Genomic DNA, 20,337 nt, shown 5'->3' on the forward strand with positions numbered 1-20,337 from the left:
GTCTGGGGGGAAACAAGGCTCCTCATATGCGGCCGTCAGCAGGAAAACGCTGAGATGAGCGATGACACATCCCTAGAAAAGGCACTAGTGATGTGCATATGCCTTAATGGTATGCAATATGTAACATATCCGGCGGCATATGGCCAATTTTAGTGCAACCAACTTAAAGCCAAGAACAAGCAAAGAAATATCATGGGTGCAAACTACATTAAAGGATTTGTTTACTGCGTTGCGCATTTAAACCAAACTCGTATAAAGACTTACGCTTTCTCAGTGATCTGAAAACGCTTTAACTTTAAGTTTTGCTTTTAAGCATCAACGTTTCATTGTATCATATTTTCTGGGAATGAATATTATGAATAAAAGATTTACCCCAGGATGAAATATGTCTCATACTTTTTTCGCTGCCTAGAATGTTCGTCCTTCTTATAGAAAGAGGCCAGTGAAAAAAATATTATCAGGTATCAAGAAGGCGCCGTGACCCTGCTTCAAGCCCACCAAATATGAACTAGTGTTTGAAACTTGTGAACGTGTCGGTGTACATATACAATTACAAGAAATAAAGACCTGTATCAGAATCTTTTGCCTGGCATTTATGTGGCATGAAAAGTACAAAAAAGCGTTCGCTTTCGTGTGGTACTTCTATGCCGGCCACCACACAAGCATGATGCGCATGCATCATGCATCATGCTTGTGCGCATGCGCACTTCGTGTAATATATATATATATATATATATATATATATATATATATATATATATATATATATATATATATATATATATATATCGTTTTTTTTGTGAGACCGAAAGTCCCCTCTCATGTTATATTAGTGGTCGCATCATTTTGTGCGTATACGCTAAGCGTTTAATTGGTTTTTTAGTGACGTGCCACAAGGGACCATGCACACTGTCCGACAGCCGCTGAGCCAATTCGTATATTTAAGAAGCTGTGTTGATGCAGCTTAGTCTTGCAGAGGCCGCCAAATTTAATGTCTTGTCATCGGTCACAAGAAAAGCTAGCATAATAAAGTAACGGGGCACGAAAGGTCTTCACGAGTGGTTCAGGCAGCAATTGAACAACACTTTGAAATTGAACCTTCAGGCCATGCGTTCACACGCGCCAGTGCGTTCCGACAGGCTGCGCAGTCCTTTGAAGAAGTGAGAGGCAGCAATTTTTTGTTGTTGTTGCTTTTGCGTAACAAATGTTGAAGGACGAATATATATAATGACGGAATATATACCAGCTATACAAAAGCGATGACGGCGGTTCATCACACGGGGAAAAACAGCAACCATCACATACAGACGTCAGTGACAGTTCATCTGGCAGTTAGATCACCTTCCGGCTAAAGGATGGTTCTGTGTTTTGTTCCGGACTGATAGAACTCTAGTAATTAGAGTGAATAATGAAATCAGAATCAAATTTATTTTCGCCATATATGCGAGTGCGCATGCAACGACCACTATTATGAGAGCAAGAGTACGTGGAGACCAGTGTGCAAGTCGCAAGAAGAAGACATATCGCGTAAGTATTACATTTGCTTTATCAAAAAGCACAAGATTTCAATACTTCAAAAACGGATATGTTTGCAACACTATTGTGTCGTTCATTATTGCTTTCTTCTTTTGTAGTTAAACTATCGAGAAAATAACTATTTAACGGGGAACAAAATTTAATGAAGTGGATATTGCATTAGACAGTTCTCGTAATAGTCATCTGAACTGCAGAAAGAGTCAAGCAAAATTGTTCGCGAACGGCGCGTTAATTGTAAACGGCCCTGTCGCAGCAAAGAAAAAATCGTCAAACGAACTAAGCGCAGGCGACTCGTGGACTGTACAGTTCTAGGAAACATTTCAGTTGAATGTTTTCACTGGGGAGGGTGAAAGAAGCGATTATACGAAGGCGAATTGTGAAGAGATGTCAAAATCTGCAATTTTTCTAGCTATTGTCGATTCGTCTAAGAATAATTAAGGCTGCATGCCAATCAATGTAAATCATAAAATAGAGCATTTCTGCTGTCGACGTGGATTTGATTGGGAAGAACTAGAGTTAGATCAAATTCTTCCAATTTTCGCTCAATTAACTAATGACGTTCAATAATCAAGCAGTTAAGAATTAATAAATTCATGGTATATCATGAGTGTTTTTTCAAGCGCCGTCTCCTGTGAAGCATATCTACCATTTTCGTGCAAAGCTCTCTGGAAAGCGTATTGACTGTGTATGCATGCATGCACCTATCGAACTTCGTGCACATATAGACGTGATGCTTTGACGATAAATACTTATTAAAATTCAAATTATTTATTTCTGCCTTGTAAAGGTACAGACAGCAGAGGCGCAGAAAAAGCTGTCAGATACAGATTGACAAAGCCGCAGCCCCCTTTCGCTTGGCAGAGCCTTTACAGCGACACTTTTAAAACAAAGACAATTGCACCCGGTAATAACAGGTATACAATACTGAGCAAGTACAAAAGGAAACCAATCAAGATTATACGATATTTGTACAATACTCCCAAACAAGAAAACAGAACCTACATGCTAACGTACATAGCACCCAAAGTACTGTTCGACACGTTGAAGAGGTCAAAATTATTGTTCACATAAGGTATATACATATTCGTATAGCGCTACCAATCCCTGCAAAATATAGAACGCAGATTTTCATTACACACACGCACGCACGCACGTGCACAGCACACACACCAAAAGGAAACGGCAACGCGCTCACAGGAAGCGCCTGAAAAACGAAAAAAAAGGAAAAGTGTGGGGAACCGAGGTCGTCTTGGGCTGTCGCCTCTCCCTCTCCCATAAGGAATGAAGAGGTTCTTGGAAAGCAGGGACGGGCGATTCTCTCTGTCAGCATCAGCTCCCACCAGCGAGGACGGGGCGAGAAAGCGAAACGGGACTTTCCTTGCTGTCTATTTTTTCTTCGTCAGGCCAACGCCGCTTGCTTGCAGGGGCGCAGGCGAGTTCCCGCCAAATGGCGCGGGTGCGTGAGTTGCCGCCAAATGCTAGCTCTGGATGCCAGCTCGTTCCGCGTCTCATGGTAGACTAGTTGGTGCATTTCTGTTATCATGGACTGCGCATATAAACGCAAGCTACACAAAAGTGACAAGGACAAGAACAGCGCAAGCCCTTTACATGCAGTGGAGCCGCCGTATCTCGCCGTTCAAGATATGCGTACTCGTAAGTGGCATTTTAATTTCACGTTGTGTAATGCATGACTGTCTTTTTCAAGTGAACAAAGGTCGCTTTGTATTGTGTAAATGGTTTTGCAACGTATGATAAACTCCTTGTCTTTCGGGCTTATTTTTTCTGACAGGAAGAAAAAAAAAAGAGGCTTTACATAAGAACGGATCAAGCGTTCGAGAGTTGGGACAGAGAAATGTGAGACGTACTTTCATGTATATATTTCTAATATTATTTTTTCGTCTTGTATTCTCGTTAATTTTTCTCTAGGAAACGCTGGAACGACACTGCTTAAATTGAAGCACAGTACGTGTGCGAATGACCTGCTACGCTCGGAACTGTTATCACCATTCGGGAAGAAATTGGGTAAGACGCTTGTCTGGTTATTATTGCGGAAAAGTCATAATTAATTAGAAGTTGCTTTCGTTCCTTCCCACAGATGAAAAAATATAACTGTAAATACCTGTATGATATACGTCTGGTGCATTGCAGGTAAGAATGGATTGTGTGTGGCGCGCTTCACCGCATGTGGACTAGAGTAGATCTAGGAACATCAGACAAGAAGACACGTATGTGAAACCCTGCGGATAGCCCATATGTAAGTTCTTCCTCAATTTTTCTTTTGTTGCATTTTCGTAGTTTACGTGTAATACTTTGTCACCGCGGTCTCGACGTTATGTATACCTATACATTTGTCTCGTGGCAGTCTGCGTGCTATTTTGTTTGTGCAACTATGTGTTGTATTCATTTATCGCGCTGCCTGGATGGTTTTTTTTTTTTCACTGATATTCCGACCAAAGTCGGTAAACCTATCCTTCCTGTCCTCATGTTTCCTTGGGCGGCTCTAAAGCGTATCTTAGAGGAATATTTAGCTTCAGATTCCCGCATGGAACAGATGGTGAATGACATGCTGTGTTTTCTTTTTAGAGAAACTATGTATTCATGTTTAATATTTGGTTGATTTTCATTTTGTCATTCATACAATACCGCAGCCATATGCCATTCTGTCATAGAACGTTGTTTCTAGATATATTTGTTTTATGTGGTTAAAACATTTAAAACGAGAGCGTTTCTTATCCTGGCCATTATTTTTTATAGACCACGATAACCACGTATTTGGATGTCTGGTTTAACTCTACGTGCGCTGGTTCGTGCAGGTGAACTTTTTTTCCAGATACGGAGGAACGGACACCGGTCGTGCCGTGAGCACTATTCTGCAGGGCATACTTCCAAATGAAGCTGCACTGCAGTTCAGCTGGAAAGGGTCGCAGGGGAGGAAGCACGCCTTCGTGAAGCTCATGGCCATCACGAATATAAGTAAGAAATATGGCATAACAATCAGCTTTCTAGTGCACGTTGCGAACATCGGTACCAACTGCATGCTTAGTTTTTTTTTCTTCATTCAAACAAGCTGCTGCTTATTGCATCTTGCTGCGTCCAGTATTAGCATTTTCTTTAATAAAATAATGCCGTAATAAGTGAGTTCTACTTGCGGCGTCCATATTTTGCCACTGCTTTTGAGGAGTTTGTTTTGCTTCACCATATAATATATGCTGTATATGCTGTTTCTGCTTTAACCCATGTATGCTAACTATTTTCTGCAAAACATAGACCTATCATCGTTGCCATCATGTCAGCAAGTATATGTATCATGCCATAAGCTTCCCCTCTTGCCTCTCCAGACATTTACCTATTCACCTCCTTGTGCCGCTTGGCGCGCTCCGGGCTCCGGCGCGTTCTTTGTCTCGGCGTTTCAACTCGGCTGTTTCATACAGTGCTCACGGGAAGCAACAAGACCTATCGTGGTGTAAATAGCCGCGCTACCTATAGACACAGTAGCCACTGTGTATGCGTGTTTTGCTATGGTTCCGTGTTCAGTTCCCCCTATTGCTAACGACATATAAATTACCAACTATCCGGTACTTACACGATTTGTGTCGTCCAGCCACTCATCCTGACAGCTTCGATACTGATTTGCACGTCCCTAATATTGCTTTGTTGTCGTTTCTTTAATGTTTCGTGGATATCTGACTTATGATCTTTTTGATTGTTTCACTTCTTCAAATGGAATGCGACTCACCAACTGAACTATAAAGCGGGGGCAGCTTTCTTATATGTGCCGCTTTTTTGCAGCATCTGTGAGGAGCACGTTCCCTGACGCTTCACTAGCATCAGTGGCTGGAGTCGCAAAACGCTGGTTGGTTGGAGCAGCTGACAGGGATGGAGGCCGGAATGAAAGAAGGCGCCGTGACCCTGCTTCAAGCCCACCAAATATGAACTAGTGTTTGAAACTTGTGAACGTGTCGGTGTACATATACAATTACAAGAAATAAAGACCTGTATCAGAATCTTTTGCCTGGCCTTTATGTGGCATGAAAAGTACAAAAAAGCGTTCGCTTTCGTGTGGTACTTCTATGCCGGCCACCACACAAGCATGATGCATGATGCGCATGCTGTTGTAAATGCATGATGCAAAAGCTACGATTATTCGGGGCGTCAAAAGCAACGTCGGCTTTCAGCACCGGGCCGGTGCAATGCCGACCATTATTGTCGTCAGGGCCATGGCTGGCCCGCGTGTGGCATGCGCTCGGCTGCGTTGGCCAAATAGAATGGCCCTACGGCTGGCCGACTGACTACGTACCTAAAGCCTTGGTAGGCCCTCGTATGGGACGCCGTCGGCCAAGTCGGCCACAGTGGTCGGGCCTACATCGATTGCCGACGATCGGCCGACGTTAGGCCAATGTCAATCCCCAAAGCTGGGCCGCCCTCGGTTGCCGAGGTCGGGCCAACCGTTTTGCAGTCGGCCGGAGACGTCGGGCCGACTTTTTGCCACGGTCTTTTTGTTGCTTGGGCACTTTGCAAAGTGTCGTCCAGGAGCTCACTCGGCATACGTCTGGCCTCTTCAAGGAACGATATGCAACTGACGCACAGGACATACTAGAGAAGGGAGCTGTACCTTCCACAGTGCAACGTAAATAAGAGTAGCGGTGGCGCCGTGAAGCGTATGACTGAGAGATGGCGCTGTCAAGATCAAAAGTAATATCATCATCATTACTTAGTGTGCAATATTGGCTATATTGTACTAGACTAGGGGTAGTGGGCCGTGGAAAGTCTCCGTGGTGAAGCAGTTTTCCCAGAAGCGTACAGGTGGCGCTGCTGCGCCTTTCACCTGATACAACTGATCAGGAGCTTACAATACAAGGCCATGAAATACCCCGAGTGGCCGAATACAAATGTCTCGGGGTATGGATAAACAAAGGGCAGATGTACACGGAAAAGCACGAACAGTCTCTCATAGCAAAAGGGCGAAGAGATGCCGGGATAATGAAACATTAGGCATTGTGGGGGTACAACAGGTATGAGGTACTGAGAGGTATTTGGAAGGGAGTAAAGGTGCCGGGGCTTACTTTCGGGAATGCGGTCCTGTGTTTAAGGGCAGAGGTTCAGTCGAGACTAGAAGTAAATCAGAGAGCTGTGGGAAGGTTAGCACTAGGTGCCCAGGGGAAAACCACAAACGAAGTAGGGAGATATGCGCTGGGCATCGTTCGAAGCACGGGAAGCTCAGAGTAAAATCCTATACGAAAAACGTCTGAGGAAATTGGACGATAACAGGTGGGCAGCTAAGGTGTTTAAATACCTATACAGAAAGAGCGTTGACTCACAATGGCGGAAAAGAACTAGGAAGCTAACCAGTAAGTATGCCAGACACGAGGACGAAGAAAGACAGAGCATTAAACGACAGGTTAAAAACGCAGAAGGTAAACATTGCATAAATTCAATGGAAAAGAAGCATAGTGTGGAACTAGATCGATACTGGAAACAGCAGATCAAGAAGGAAGCGTTTTATGATAACTCAAGAGGCAGTGCCCTACTCTTTCAAGCTAGATCAGGATGTCTTAGAACGCGGAGCTATAAAAAGAAACTTAAGGAAGACGAAGACACATGTACTGTGTGTGGTAAATATGTAGAAACAATGGAACACCTCATACTAAAATGTGATGGTATCAAGCCCGATGTCGATGCGGCCACAGTCATCCTTCCTGAGGCCCTAGGGTTCAGAGATGATAATAGTCATGTAAATAAATATGCGGTGGAAATTAGCAAACGGCGATTGGAGGATTGGTGGCTCAAAAGCAGAGAGGTAACATAAGGTTAAAAGGGTAGGAAAACTTATTTAAAGAAAATCGAGAAATACAATAACACACAACACAGATAAAAATAAAAATTAAAGGCAAAATAAAAATCTGAGCATGGTGGCAACTGCCATCGCCCCGTTTCAAAGGGGACGCTCCTACCTTCCATCCATCCATCCATCCTGATATTGACATTGACGGTGTGTGTGAAATGCATGTGTGACTGTGCTTATGTATGCATGTACCTGATTGTTACCTACCAAGGCCAGGGCATCGCTACTTTTTCACGGCGATGCCCACCCGTTACAAAGGGCGAGGCCACTAAATCCAATCCAATCCAAACCTGGGCACTTCATGCATGCATACACGTCGGATGTCTCCAGAAGAGAGATAAAGAGGGGAAAGAAACCGAGTTGCTTCGTTTTCTCTTCTTTTTTTCTTGCGAGGACACAAGTTAAAAAAGTTTAATAGGTACGTGCGAGTCCAAACACGCGCCCGTGGCACGACTGGCTTATCGAAACCTGCACCGAAAGGAAAACATTCAGCGTATACACAAGTTAGTTCTGCAGAGAGCGCTTTATTTACACGTTAAAAAAAAAAAAAAAAGAAAAACGGGCTCCAAACCGTGCCGTAAAGGTGGTTGGACAGCGAAGCTGTAGACGACAACTAGAACGATTACCCATTGCGACGTAGGTTGAAATTATTCACGTGGTGACATTCACATACACTTTACCTCACATCACATTACGTTTCGACGGCCTGCGACTTGGCTTGCACCGCTACTTCGTGCACCTACAAAGAGTTAGCCAGAGAGAAGATAAATTCGCCGCGTCTCGTATGCATGCTGCTCTTGTATTATACGTGCGTGTCACAACACAAATAAATTGCTAGGCGGGTTCTTCTTCCACGTACGAAAGTGTAGCTACGTCACACCCTCCTTCGTATACAACAGTCAAGGTGCCGTCGCCGCGGCAGTTAACACAACGTAATCTTTACGGGGGAACGTATGCGGGGAGCGCTACGTGCTTCGCATTGCAAGTAGGCGTAGGAGCGTCTTATCAATTATGCACGTGGTTCGGATGCTTGTGTTAAGCTTGTTCTTTATTGAAACGTATGTTGTTCTGTATGTTGCATGTGTGATTCCAGAGAATACATGCACTGTTCGCTTCCCTTTGGTAAGTGCTTGTAGCCTCTGTCTTACGGAGGCATTAGCCATGAAGATGATAGTTTTCTGTCGACGTTACGCCACGAAGAAATCCCGGGCTCCTAGCCATAGACAACTTTGCTGTAAAACGTACAGGACGAAAACAGTCATGCAGCACCTGTTTCGCTTCTTTCATTGTGTGCGAGAGGTTCTTATACAACGTACGGCAAACATACGTCCGGCAGACAACGTGGCCTTGCGTACTTCCAGTGTTCATGAAGATAGTCTTTTCGATCACGACTGTGTGACGACTGCCCACGGTGGCCGACAGAGGTCGCTGCCACACGGGTAGGTGCAGACAGCGCGTGTCGTCTGCTTCGCATATCAGTTTCGCAGCTGTTGCGTCGGTTTCTATGTTGGCGTTTTCAGTGTTATTACAGCGTTGCGTGTTTGTTCTTGGTGTTGTCAAAGAGTGAGTGCGTCGCTGCTGTGTTCGTGTGCCTGTCATTACGAGAACTATGCGGCGGCGATGAAAAAATGCCGAAGAGACAGTGCAAGGAGAGGACCTGCTTTGTGCCGTTGTGTCGAAGCGGTTACCGCTCGAACAAAGGGCGTGTATCCTTGTTCACTCCACCACTGAACTGATACGAAGCGGCAGCAGAATGGGTAAGAATGATCAGGAGAGCGGACAGAAGGCCGGCACCAACTGCTGTGGTTTGTAAAAAACATTTCGAAAACAGCTTAGTCGAGCGCGCGTTCTCTATCACCGTGAACGGCGTTGTCCACGAGATTCCCCGCGATAAACTCCGCCTGAAACCCTACGCTAAACCCACGATGTTTCCTGAGTATCCTAAGCATGCACCTTACTGTTCGTGAGTACCAGGGGGAAAAAACAAGAAAAAAGGAGCAGTAGTGCTTTGATCTACTATACTGTTATGTTGCAAGAAAGATCACTGCCCAAAATTCTTGACCACAGTGTGCAGGCTTCCTTTGCGTAAGTAAAGCTGAAGCTAGTGCCGACGCTGCTTCGCTATTGCACTACGCATTTTGACAATGGAGGCCTTGTCTATCTTAGTCAGACCTTGTCAACCGCTGTGAAGGCCGTGGAAGATGCTTTTACTGTGTTCTTTAGCAAAAACAAGTTACATGTAGCGAGTCTAGCTGATTTTTCAGGTCAGCTGCAGACACTGGCATTTCCCCAACTAGGGTGCCCAGAGCATGAAAAACCAGCTTTGAGAAGAAGTTCAACGTTTTCTAGAGGTTTCGGTTTTTTTGTAAAAGGCATCAACAAAGAGAGGGAAGCGCAAAGGCAACGGCAGAAGCTCTTTAAACTGCGTCACTGCCACTAGATCTATCTTCTTCAGGTATGTGTGCATTATCTCATCTAGGGCTGTCTTATATGCCCGCGTTTGACTGTTGTTACGCGAGAATAAAATATTCGTTACGCTTAAATGAAAGATCTGTTTCCCATTTTCGTTCACTTATATCAGACATAGAAAGAAATCTGCACGTGTTTACCAGGTATTAAAACATGTATAGTACACAGAACACCGCATGCAGTCCATTTTACAGGCAAAATTTTTTACTTATTATCCTATCCTTGTGGCCCAATGGGCATTATGAGGAGATGGGTACATGGTTTACAAACAATAAAAAACATTCAAACCTATGAGGACAACAATACGATAATAGGCAGAAATAGCAGCAAATAAAAAGAGAGGACAGCGAAATTCAAGTCATTTCAATAGATGATCGGTTACAGCGGTTTTCAATGGTTATGCATTAATATAACATCAATAGAACAGTAACGTAACCTTAGAATTCCTTTACTTTATTAGAATGAAAAATGTAACCTAAAACTTACCCTTAAAAAAATTACGCTGCCATCATGGCTAGAATAAAAAACAAGTGTCCTTAGCTACCGCCGAAGAGACACGTACGAAGGCGAACGCCTTGTAAAGCCTACTGTAATTCACCTTAATACACCCTAATCCTCCTTCATCCACCCTAATCCTCCTTAATTAATACACCTTAATCCTCCTAATTCAACCTAATACCCCTTAATCCAATCACTATAATCAATAATTAAATTTGCTAATCATTTAGCATCTCTTATACACGGCTGGACATGCTTTGGTTCGTTCCTGGCCTTCCTTGGATCATGTGATGTGTTCTGCACCTCGCAAAACGGCCTTGGAACATGGAGATCTAAGGCATTTGCCTTAAAAATTACGTTTTCTCTTCGCCAGCATAGAAACACATCAGGTTCCCCGCTCGAAGCCGAGCTGAGATAGCACACGCTTTTCACACAAGCGACAAGCGCTAGAGAAGCCTGTTGTTCTCAAGACAAACCACGATTTATACATCAGCTGCCCACATTTGAACTGTGGGCAGCTTAATAAAAACAAAAAGCGCAACAGCCCGCTTGCCGATGCGGTGGAAACACGGCGGCCTACGAAGACCGGATGGTGCCGCGGCACCAACCTGAACTGCAGCGCTCCTAGCGGCAGCCGCCGGCATTCATTGCATCCGGTGCCACCCGGGAGGCCGCGGACGGCACACTAGCCAGTATATTCTACATGCCTAGGGTGGCTAGAAGGGGAGGTGTGAATACCGGCGGCGCAAACGTGACCCCACAGCGCACCGATGCCGCGGGGCGGCGCTGTTGACCAAGGAGGGGTAGGCGTTTCAAGGCGGGGTTTGGATGATAACTTGTTTGTTCTTACTCAGTGTATCGAAATATCAAAAGCAGAAAGCAGACCACTGTATGTGGCCTTTTTGGACATTACAGGAGCATACGACAACGTAGACCGCAACACATTGTGGGATATTCTGGAAGGGGAAGGCTTAGGTAACGATTGTCTACAGCTTTTGAGAGAGATTTACTTAGAAAATACCGTTTGCGTTGAATGGGAAGGGATGAGAAGCGCGGAGAAAGTTCAAATCAACAAGGGACTGAGGCAGGGGTGCCCTTTATCCCCGCTGCTGTTTATGATGTACATGGTGAGGATGGAGAGGGAGCTAGAAGGAAGTAATATCGGGTTTAATCTCTCATACAAACAGGCAGGTACAGTAATAGAGCAGCAACTCCCAGGTTTATTTTATGCGGACGACATTGTGTTGCTCGCTAACAAGAAAAGTGATTTGCAACGTCTGGCTAATATCTGTGGACAGGAAGGCAACAATTTAGGTTTGAAATTTAGTGTTAGAAAATCAGGTGTTATGGTATTCAATGAAAACAGTGAACAGACAGTGGAGATACAGGGCCAAGAAATACCTCGGGTAACAAAATATAAATACCTTGGTATATGGATAAACGAAGGCAATGGATATATGGAAGCACAGGAAAAAATCATAACAGTCAAGGGGAAGCGAAATGCAGCCATAATGAAGCACAGAGCGCTATGGGGATACAATAGGTACGAGGTCCTACGAGGTATGTGGAAAGGGGTAATGGTTCCAGGACTTACTTTTGGAAATGCGGTTGTTTGCTTTAAATCAGAGGTACAATCAGGGCTCGACGGGAACCAAAGTTCTGTGGGTCGCCTCGCATTGGGCGCTCACGGGAAGACTACAAATGAAGCTGTGCAGGGGGATATGGGCTGGACTAGTTTTGAAGTGAGGGAAGCTCGCAGTAAAATTGAGTATGAAGAACGGCTGAGGAATATGGAAGAAAGTGTTTGGGCTGGGAGAGTGTTCAGGTATCTGTACAGGCAAAACATTGATTCACAGTGGAGGAAAAGAACTAGGAAGCTTACCAGCAAGTATGCGGCCTGTGGGGTGGGCAACACAGCAACAAAGAAGGTCAAGCGGAAAGTTAGGGAGGCTGAATTAATCTCATGGGTGGCGGCAATGGAAAAGAAACCTGCCATGAGTAACTACTTAAGAGGAAAAAACGAAATCAGGAAAGAAACCATTTATGATAACTCAAAGGGAAGCTCATTACTTTTCGAAGCGAGATCGGGATGCCTTAGAACACGCACCTATAAAGCGAGATATAAGAAGGAAGAAGAAGCATGTGCTTGCTGCGGTAAAGCTAGGGAAACGACGGAGCATATTTTATTAGAATGTGAAGACGTGTACCCAGCGGTCGATTTAGGCACCACTGGCCTCCTTGAAGCCCTTGGGTTCAGCGGGAGCAGTGGTAAAGCAAACAGGTCCGCAATAGACATTAGTAAGAGGCGATTGGAGGATTGGTGGAAGAAAAGTAGGGAAACGACAAAAGACGGAGACGTACAAAAACACAGTTCGCAATAGGGGATCAGAAAATTTGGACGTGTTAGTTCATAGTGTTTTTTTCGTTTCTTTTTTCTTTGGTTAACCTAGGTAGGATATCAGGCAGCATAGTAGCAAGAGCTTGGTGGCGCAACCCACCGCCCCGTTCCAAAGGGGACGCTCATAACATCCATCCATCCATCCGGGTAAGCACGCAGCCGAAATGAGCGCCTCGCCAGCCTCGCGTCGGCTGCATCTCTACCACCGAAGTGAAAGTGAGCCCGTTTCGGGTATCGCGCGCTTTCTGCGAGCGTCAAAGCATGAATCTTTATCATGAAAACAATGTTATGTCAGCCCACATCATTACTCCTGTGAAATTTTACAGGCCCAGTTCGCACTGTATCGAGATTCAAACGCGTTTTGTCTGTGCGCATTTCGTGAGCTGGCTTTGGGTGTTAGGGGCTAGTGGGGGGCTTCGAAATAATTTCGACCACTTCGGGTTCTTTAACGCGCACTGACATCATACGGCACACGGGCGCCTTGCATATCGCCTCCCTGAAAATGCGACCGTCGTCCTCGATATCAGCAGTCAAACTGCAGACATTACCTGATAAAGTCTGGACGTATTTACAAACCACTTTTTGTCTGCTCTTGCAGACTTGTAGCATGTCATTTTGACGCTCATATAAGCAATTTACTATGATTGCAGACAGTGAAGCAACAGATCTGGTCATGAAATCGTTTATTTACAAGTGAGGAAAAAAAATTTACAACACTCAAGGTTTCAGTGTTTTCCGTTTCTTCTCACTGCTCTGCTGATTGACACCTTTAAGCAACAAGTGAATCCTTGTGAGGCAATAAAAACGTATAACTGAGGTTGTCAGGGTAGCAGAATGGTCTAAGGCAACCAATCTTTGACATTTAACCAATTGACTGCAAAATCTCGGCCACAGCTTTGGCATGCTAGCGTGTTACACTGAATTAAAAATTATGGGGTTCTACGTGCCAAAACCACTTTCTGATTATGAGGCACGCCGTAGTGGAGGGCTCCGGAAATTTCGACCACCTGGGGTTCTTTAACGTGCACCTAGATCTAAGTACACGGGTGTTTTCACATTTCGCCCCCATCGAGATGCGGCCGCCGTGGCCGGGATTCGATCCCACGACGTCGTGCTCAGCAGCCCAACACCATAGCCACTGAGCAACCACGGCGGGTGTCACACTGAATAAACGAGTGAGTTTTTTTTCAAGGGCATTGTCCAGCTATAGAACGATTCTGAGGGATATAAAAGGCTCTCAAGGTCCCACTCTTTGGATGCCTCTGGTGGAAGCTCTCTGGGTACAGTGGCTCTGGGTAGAGCCACTGTACTCTGGGGATATTGCCTTTATGGTGCTTCGCAGTCTTCACAATGTGTGGGCAAAACACGCCTTCTCGCCACGTAACCTGCAATGTAATAAACTAGCCGTGCGTCGCTGCGGTGCTCAACATAACTTTGGTGGTCCACAGCATCTCGCCCTCGAATGACGGAATGTCGGGAGGAACACTCCAAAACAGGCGACGAGACCAACGACAGCGGAGGGCGCAGGCCAGCGCGGAAGTACCACGCCGTAATACGGTAATACCACACCGCGAGCAGCAGCGCCACGTTCCCCCTGGTGGCATCGGTGCGCAAGGGGGTCACGCGCGCCCGAAGGAAAGCGCCGCCGGTATTCACACATCCCCTTCTAGCCACCCTAACATGGCTACGCTGCAACGGTTGCCGGATTAAAACTGACTACTGTTACCAAGTCTAGCAAGCGTCTCGGGAGCTGGCAACCTCAGCGCGTAGCACATTAGCAACATGGCGGCGCTCTTGCGGTTCCCGATTTCAATGCATGGACCCTATGGGTAGCTTGTCCCATAGAGTTTCCTACAAAATTACTAGAGGGAACTGTGGCGCTGCAGTCGTTGTCCTACCATGGGAATGATGGGAAGTACATGGATTTGTCTGATCTTCGTGCTTGTGGATTCAGACGTTCTTGTGGCTTTGTATATTACGCTACATAAATATTATTGTCGCATATTTCGGCGCAATTTATATTCTTCGAAGTGCAGAAGACGCCGGGAACGCGTACAGTTTCTATTAATTGCAACGATTGAGCTTGTCTAGGTGGCCAAATCGAAACGCGCCAAGCGTCTCAAGGCACTGGCATATCCGCGATAAATCCATAAGGGCGTTTCATTCGCTTGTCGATACGTGCGTCCGTGGCTAAATTAATGGTTTCAATATCAGGCTTCTGTGCTAGAGTCCCTGTGTTCGAATCCTGCCGTCGGGCAATTTTAATTATGTTTATTTAATTATTTATTCCGCAATATAGTGTTGAAAATGACGAGCTAACAAAGTCACAATGCCGTTTGAAGCCAAAAGGACGAAGTTTAGGCAAATCCATGTACTTCCCATAATTCCCATGCTCGGACAACCGCTCCCATTGCAGCTCCCGTAGACACTAGCGCCAGAGTTCCCTCTAGTAATTCTTGTAGGAAACTCTATGGCTTGTCCTCTAGAATCAGTATAGTAACTGTATGGCTTTCACCAGAGCTTCCTTACTTCATTTATCAGCCTAACGGGAACCTCGTCTAGCCCTGTGGCTGTGCGCTTAGGAATTTTCTCTTCCGCTTTCTTCCAGTTTAAATTTGTCAGCACCAACTCCTTTTCCACTTGGGTCTCCTTCATGCTCTTTTTTTCTTCAAATACAACCTCGTCCTCGTCATTGCCTTGGAAAGATTCGGCTGTTACTTTTCGGATGTAATTTATTGCCGCTTCTCCTTCCAGTCTCTTTTCATCTTCGTCCAGGATATGTTGTTGTATTGTTATTGACTTCCTGCCTAATAATTTTAAGTTGTTCCAAAAAATTCTAGGTGCGGCCTTCTTTTTCTCACGTATTTCTGACAACCAACGTTCACTTTCACCTTTTAATTTTGCTTGCACCAGTATTTGAACCATAGACTTTTTCTCCCGGTATATTTCTCAATTACTGGTTACTTCATCCTGCGGCAACGGCGCCTTCTTTGCCTGCCTCTGCTCTCGAGATGCTTTCTGTCGTTCTGCGATCGCTTCTCGTATCTCTGTGTTCCACCAGCTTTTCGGTTTCTTTGTTCCTTTCGAACGAACATGTTGTTTCTCTTTCCGTATTTTTGTCGTTATTACACTTATTTCCGTATTTCTGTCGTTATTACACAAGGATGGATGGATGGATGGACGTTATGAGCGTCCCCTTTGGAACGGGGCGGTGGGTTGCGCCACCAAGCTCTTGCTACTATGCTGCCTGATATCCTACCTAGGTTAACCAATGAAAAAAGAAAAGAAAAAAACACTATGAACTAACACGTCCAAATTTCCTGATCCCCTATTGCGAACTGTGTTTTTGTACGTCTCCGTCTTTTGTCGTTTCCCTACTTTTCTTCCACCAATCCTCCAATCGCCTCTTACTAATGTCTATTGCAGACCTGTTTGCTTTACCACTGCTCCCGCTGAACCCAAGGGCTTCAAGGAGGCCAGTGGTGCCTAAATCGACCGCTGGGTAGACGTCTTCACATTCCAATAAAATATGCTCCGTTGTTTCCCTAGCTTTACCGCAGCAAGCGCATGCTTCTTCTTCCTTCTTATATCTCGCTTTATAGGTGCGTGTTCTAAGGCATCCCGATCTCGCTTCGAAAAGTAATGAGCTTCCCTTTGAGTAATCATAAATGGTTTCTTTCCTGATTTCGTTTTTTCCTCTTAAGTAGTTACTCATGGCAGGTTTCTTTTCCATTGCCGCCACCCATGAGATTAATTCAGCCTCCCTAACTTTCCGCTTGCTCATTGCTCATTGCTCAGTTAAATAGGCTGCAGGCTGCTGGTTACCCAAGTGTGGTGGTGACGTCAGTCTCGGAGGTATTGCTTCAGAAACTGAAAGGGAAGCGGCACAAAAGTAACCGCATCATACAAAAGAAGAGGCCTGAAGTTGTGCCGTATTGCCACAGAGTGGCTCACAATCTAAAGAATGTCGCCACTAGATATCAAATTCCGGTAGTGTTTTCCGCTCCTCAGAAACTGTCAATGTTGTGCAGCCGTATTTCTAAAACAAGTAAAAAACCTGATTGTGAAAAGAACCACGTGAAGTTTGTAGATTGCAGAGTCGGTGTGGTTTATAAGATTCCCTTGTCATCTGGCAAAGTGTATGTAGGGCAGTCAGGCCGCTGTGTTAACGAGCGCCTTAGAGAACATGAGCGATCCATACCAACAGGCACAGGTTCCCATTTGGCTCAGCATTGTAAAACATGCAAGTGCAAACCCATGTTTCGTGATACCACGATTTTGAAAAAGAGCCGTGACACCACCGCCCGAGAGTTATCGGAAGCTTTTTTCATTCAGTCTTTGGGGTCACAGTGCATTAGTGTGCCTTCCTTAACCTTGTACAGCGCTGAATTTGGTTTTTTGGATTCTGTCGCATGAGTGCGCTCTTGGGGTCGGATGTTGGTGGCTCCACCGCATGGTGCTCACTGCGCATGTTCCTCTGGTTTGAGCGGTCTATAAAGGAGTGACGCAATAAAATGATGTCAGTTGAGAGTAGCGCCTTGTCCTGTCGTCTTTCTTGTCTCTGTCGTTTTGCGCTAAACAAAGTATTCATGTTGCTGTGTTGCCCACCCCACAGGCCGCATACTTGCTGGTAAGCTTCCTAGTTCTTTTCCTCCACTGTGAATCAATGTTTTGCCTGTACAGATACCTGAACACTCTCCCAGCCCAAATATTTTCTTCCATATTCCTCTGCCGTTCTTCATACTAAATTTTACTGCGAGCTTCCCTCACTTCAAAACTAGTCCAGCCCATATCCCCCTGCACAGCTTCATTTGTAGTCTTCCCGTGAGCGCCCAATGCGAGGCGACCCACAGACCTTTGGTTCCCGTCGAGCCCTGATTGTACCCCTGATTTAAAGCAAACAACCGCATTTCCAAAAGTAAGTCCTGCAACCATTACCCCTTTCCACATACCTCGTAGGACCTCGTACCTATTGTATCCCCATAGCGCTCTGTGCTTCATTATGGCTGCATTTCTCTTCCCCTTGACTGTCATGATTTTTTCCTGTGCTTCCATATATCCATTGCCTTCGTTTATCCATATACCAAGGTATTTATATTCTGTTACCCGAGGTATTTCTTGGCCCTGTATCTCCACTGTCTGTTCACTGTTTTCATTGAATACCATAACACCTGATTTTCTAACACTAAATTTCAAACCTAAATTGTTGCCTTCCTGTCCACAGATATTAGCCAGACGTTGCAAATCACTTTGCTTGTTAGCGAGCAACACAATGTCGTCTGCATAAAATAAACCTGGGAGTTGCTGCTCTATTACTGTACCTGCCTGTTTGTATGAGAGATTAAACCCGATATTACTTCCTTCTAGCTCCCTCTCCATCCTCACCATGTACATCATAAACAGCAGCGGGGATAAAGGGCACCCCTGCCTCAGTCCCTTGTTGATTTGAACTTTCTCCGCGCTTCTCATCCCTTCCCATTCAACGCAAACTGTATTTTCTAAGTAAAGCTCTCTCAAAAGCTGTAGACAATCGTTACCTAAGCCTTCCCCTTCCAGAATATCCCACAATGTGTTGCGGTCTACGTTGTCGTATGCTCCTGTAATGTCCAAAAAGGCCACATACAGTGGTCTGCTTTCTGTAATGTCCAAAAAGGCCACATACAACGGTCTGCTTTCTGCTTTTGATATTTCGATACACTGAGTAAGAACAAACAAGTTATCATCCAAACGCCTACCTATTCTAAAGCCATTCTGAAGCTCTCCCAAAATGCCATTATTCTCTGCCCATGCTTGAAGCTTTAATTTGATTGCCTGCATTGCTAACCTGTATATTACCGATGTAATGGTCAACGGTCTATACGAGTGAATTCTTTCTTTCTCCCCCTTACCTTTATAAATTAAATTCATTCTACTTTGTCGCCAACTATCTGGTGTTCGTCTATCTCTTAAAATTTTTTCCACTGCTTTCACCAGAGCTTCCTCACTTTTTGGTCCCAGTTCATTTATCAGCCTAACGGGAACCTCGTCTAGCCCTGTGGCTGTGCGCTTAGGAATTTTCTCTTCCGCTTTCTTCCAGTTTAAGTTTGTCAGCACCAGCTCCTTTTCCACTTGGGTCTCTTTCATGCTATTTTTTTCCTCAAGTACAACCTCGTCATTGCCTTGGAAGGATTCGGCTGTTGCGTTTCGGATGTAATTTATTGCCGCTTCTCCTTCCAGTCTGTTTTCATCTTCGTCTAGGATATGTTGTTGTATTGTTGCTGACTTCCTGCCTAATAATTTTATGTGATTCCAAAATATTCTAGGTGCGGCCTTCTTTTTCTCACGTATTTCTGACAACCAACGTTCACTTTCACCTTTTAATTTTGCTTGCACCAGTATTTGAACCATAGACTTTTTCTCCCGGTATATTTCCCATTTACTGGTTACTTCATCCTGTGGCAACTGCGCCTTCTTTGCCTGCCTGTGCTCTCGAGATGCTTTCTGTCGTTCGGCGATCGCTTCTCGTATCTCCTTGTTCCACCAGCTTTTCGGTTTCTTTTTTCCTTTCCAACGAACATGTTGCTTCTCTTTACGTATTTCTGTCGTTATTACACTTAGAAACTCACCATATTCCCACTCCTTACTTGGCCACTTGCCAAGTTCTTCTTCAACTCTAGTGACTATATTTGCTATTTGTTCAGCGTTCAAATTTGGACTGGCCATTGTGCTTTCCTTGCTCTCTTTCCCAACTACATATCCCATTTTCAAAATGATGCGTTTATGGTCACTCCCTATGCTGCTAAACCCTTCCTCATCGATGACCATTTCTCTCAATTTATCATGAATTCCTTCTGTCATCAGACAGTAATCAATGGTCGATTGCCGGTTTCCCACTTCCCACGTGATCTGTCCTTCACACTTAGGCCCTGTATTCACGATCACGAGGTTATGTTGCTCGCAAAGGTCTAGCATTGACTTCCCGTTATTGTCGGTATAGCCATCTAAATCCTGTATGTGGGCATTCATGTCACCTAATAGGACAATCTCAGCACCATTCCCGAAACCCTTAATATCAGCGCTTATGCATTCCACTAACTCTTTATTCTTCTCTGTGCAATTTCTTCCGGTCCACAAATACGTAACTCCCAGCCAAGTTTCTTTCCCACTCATTGTACCTGATAACCAAAGATGCTCTTGACATTGTGAATTTACTCTTTTCCATTTGGCTCCCTGATGGATGAGCATTCCGACTCCCCCTCCCTTTCTTTCCGACTTAGTTCTGTTGCACCCTTCCCATACATAATTCTCAATAACTGGCGGCTCTTCTGAGTCTCTAAGGTGCGTTTCTGTAACCGCATACACCCCTATTTGTTCTCTATGTAACTGCTCCTCAATCTCTGCCCACTTTTCCTTTCTTCTGCCGCCCTGCATGTTTATGTAGCCTATTGCATGGCGAGCTCTTTTTCTTGCTTTCCTCCTTTTTCTGTTATCGACGGCGATGCTCTGCTGATGTTCCCCTAAGGGACCTTCTTCTTTACTACCTACTCTGACCTCCTGAGCGCCCGCGGGCCCCCTAAAAAAGCAACAGCGCGACCCCGAAGTCGCCAGCCCACTT

General features: G+C 45.0%; 1 long non-coding RNA gene across 6 annotated transcripts; it reads left to right on the forward strand.

Moving 5' to 3' along the window:
- Positions 1 to 1,799: 1,799 nt before the first annotated feature.
- On the forward strand, positions 1,800 to 5,540 carry LOC140213767 (uncharacterized). Of its 6 annotated transcripts, XR_011890707.1 has the most exons (6): positions 1,802 to 3,189; positions 3,326 to 3,390; positions 3,463 to 3,558; positions 3,685 to 3,790; positions 4,350 to 4,509; positions 5,326 to 5,540. It is a non-coding gene; the product is annotated as an uncharacterized lncRNA (long non-coding RNA). The 6 variants fall into 6 exon arrangements; XR_011890706.1 differs by having other exon boundaries at positions 1,800 to 3,189; positions 3,326 to 3,558; XR_011890705.1 differs by having other exon boundaries at positions 1,805 to 3,390.
- The last annotated feature ends 14,797 nt before the right edge of the window (positions 5,541 to 20,337 follow it).

The sequence above is a fragment of the Dermacentor andersoni genome, chromosome 10, assembly GCF_023375885.2.
Source record: "Dermacentor andersoni chromosome 10, qqDerAnde1_hic_scaffold, whole genome shotgun sequence".
Taxonomy (NCBI): domain Eukaryota; kingdom Metazoa; phylum Arthropoda; class Arachnida; order Ixodida; family Ixodidae; genus Dermacentor; species Dermacentor andersoni.